The sequence below is a fragment of the Sinocyclocheilus anshuiensis genome, unplaced genomic scaffold, assembly GCF_001515605.1.
Source record: "Sinocyclocheilus anshuiensis isolate Anshui unplaced genomic scaffold, SAMN03320099.WGS_v1.1 scaffold542, whole genome shotgun sequence".
Taxonomy (NCBI): Eukaryota; Metazoa; Chordata; class Actinopteri; order Cypriniformes; family Cyprinidae; genus Sinocyclocheilus; species Sinocyclocheilus anshuiensis.
The window spans coordinates 506,661-509,496 of record NW_015547685.1 but is presented as its reverse complement, the minus strand read 5'-3'; positions in this window follow the sequence as shown (position 1 = coordinate 509,496).

The following is a 2,836-nucleotide window of genomic DNA, read 5'->3' as shown; positions in this document are numbered from 1 at the left end:
ATATAATAAAGTTATATAAATAAATAACAGCAAGTACAGAAAACAGAACAAGCACAGCAATTACCACCAGCAGGGTAAGCACAGCATGTACAGCAAGCATAACAATCACAACAAACTCATCAAAGCACATCACACTGGACAATGTGCATCTCAAAAGCACAAAACACTGTTAAGATTGTATATATAAATGCATCAAATGTTCTGTGCCACACTGGATTCAAACCCCCATCCAGTCGGTGCACACTCATCAGGCTGCTGAGGAGAGCTTTCAGTGTGAGAGTAAGCGTTACTTAGCATGTTGACCAGATTAGCATGCTAAGCTAATTATAAACAAAATAATTAAAAATGAGAGCTACATCGTCAGAATTGGCATAAACCACACAGAGAAACAGAGACATAGAAAAAGTTAAATTTGGGGGAAAAAAATTAAAAGTTAAAAGCAGATTTTGCAAAAATCCTTATATCTCTGGAACACTAGGTAGCACTGTGTTCAAACTTCTCAGGTACCTCTGGGACATGATCGGTGCGTTCCAAATGGGCTATATATCACCCTCCAAAGGGCACTTTGGAGTGAAAACAATCATGTTGAAGGGTAAATAATAATAATAAAACTATTATATTATTATAATTAATAATAATAAAACTAACAATTACAGCACCTTCGGTGCTTGGCCCCTAAATCAATCAATCAATCAATCAATCAATCAATCATATTTGGCCAAAAGAATTGATTCGATTAATACATAATTCATTGAAAGTAGGCCCTCTATTTATTGATTGTACTTAAAGGGTTACTCCACCCCAAAATGAAAATTTTGTCATTAATCACTTACCCCCATGTCATTCCAAACCCATAAAAGCTTAGTTCGTCTTTGGAACACAATTTAAGATATTTTGGATGAAAAACGGGAGGCTTGTGACTGTCCGATTGACTGCCAAGTAAATAACACTGTCAAGGTCCAGAAAAGTATTAAAGACATCGTCAGAATAGTCCATCTGCCATCAGTGGTTCAACCGTAACGTTATGATGCGACGAGAATACTTTAGTTTTTTTGTAAAAACTAAACAACGACTTTATTCAACAATTCGTCTCCTCTGTGTCTCTCCGCATCACCGTTGCGCCATTTTGGAGAATAACCACTGAACGCAAGCAGCGTACGCTATTCTGTGTCAGCCGTGCTGCATGGATGCGCTGATTTAATTCAAATCAAAATGTAAATACACATAGAAAACGTATCCTTGTGTCGTGGCTGACACAGAATAGTGTACGCTGTTGTTGAATATGTATGTTGAATAGCAGAATTGTTGAATTAAGTCTTTTTTTTTTCTTCGCGTACAAAACGTATTCTCGTCGCGTCATAATGTTATGGATGAACCACTGATGGCAGATGGACTATTCTGACGATGTCTTTCATACTTTTCTGGACCTTGACAGTGTAATTTACTTGGCAGTCAATCGGACAGTCACAAGCCTCCCGGTTTTCATCCAAAATATCTTAAATTGTGTTCCGAAGACGAACAAAGCTTTTACGAGTTTGGAACGACATGGGGGTAAGTGATTAATGACAAAATTTTCATTTCTGTCAGGACCACTATCGTCAAAGATGATTGACAATTAGCATACAGTTTGGATTGGCGGTATGGTTCTGTTCTGGGCAAGAACTCCCTGCGCATCCATGCAGCCTAGCATGGATGAGAGCAGGGAGAGCAGCGATAACCCCCCAGGGTAAACAGAACAGAACCAACATAAATGTATTGCAGATATCGTTAAAGTTCAATAATGTTATGTACACATTTTTGAATTAGTCTGATTGAAAGGAGAATCAGAAGGCTGAATCCTGACTGACAGAGGAGGAGTTGGGGATGGAGGAGGGTAATTAGCTATTGAGCAATGCGAAAACTGCTGATAATACTGAGGGACCTTATATATGAATGCTTAGATAGGTGTCGTATTCCCATAGGTAGATGGGGGTAAGCTGAGAGTCAGCTGATGCGAGCTTGACTAACGTGACCTGCCAGAACTAACGCTACGCTAGATTTTGGGGTGGAGTATCCCTTTAAGATTAACCATTTAACAGGTTTCAACCTACTGAAATCTGAAAAAAGCAAGCCTCTTTAATAGGCAATAATAAAATAGCTTCAACTGGTCTTCATGATTGAAATATGAAATTAGCATAACCAATAATAATTTATGAGTTGAGCGATCTGGCATCCTATCATTTCATTATATTATTCCATTAGGAATAATTTCATTATAATATTCTATTAGGGCAGTCATGGCCTAATGGTTAGAGAGTCTTCAAGTCTCAGGTCCGGCAGGAGTGAATACCCAGCGTTCTCTTCCACCCTCAATACCGCGACTGAGGTGAGACCCAGCACCGAACCCCCAACTGCTCCCTGGGCACAGCAGCAATATGGCTCTCCACTGCTCCGGGTGTGTGTGTGTGCACTTGGATGGGTTAAATGCAGAGCACAAATTCGGAGTATGGGTCACCATACTTGGCCACACTTCACTCACTCACTATATTAGAATAAGACTGTATTTCATAGAGTAATAAATATGTCTGAATATGTATTAGGTAGATATTTTAATACAACCTAACCAGCAACTGCAGAAGGCGTTTAACCATTCACAGCTCTCTTACAACTCAACATTATGTTTCTAGAATTCATTTTCATAATGCTTCTCCATTGTAAAATGTGAGTTCGTTGTTCTTCCATTTCACGCAGAAAAAGAGCTCCAGCTCCCGTTTCACTGTTTTTCCGCTGCTTTTCTGCTTTATTACTTTCCTTCAAGTTTAAAAGGAGCAGAACATGAAAAGCTTTTAGTCTTTCA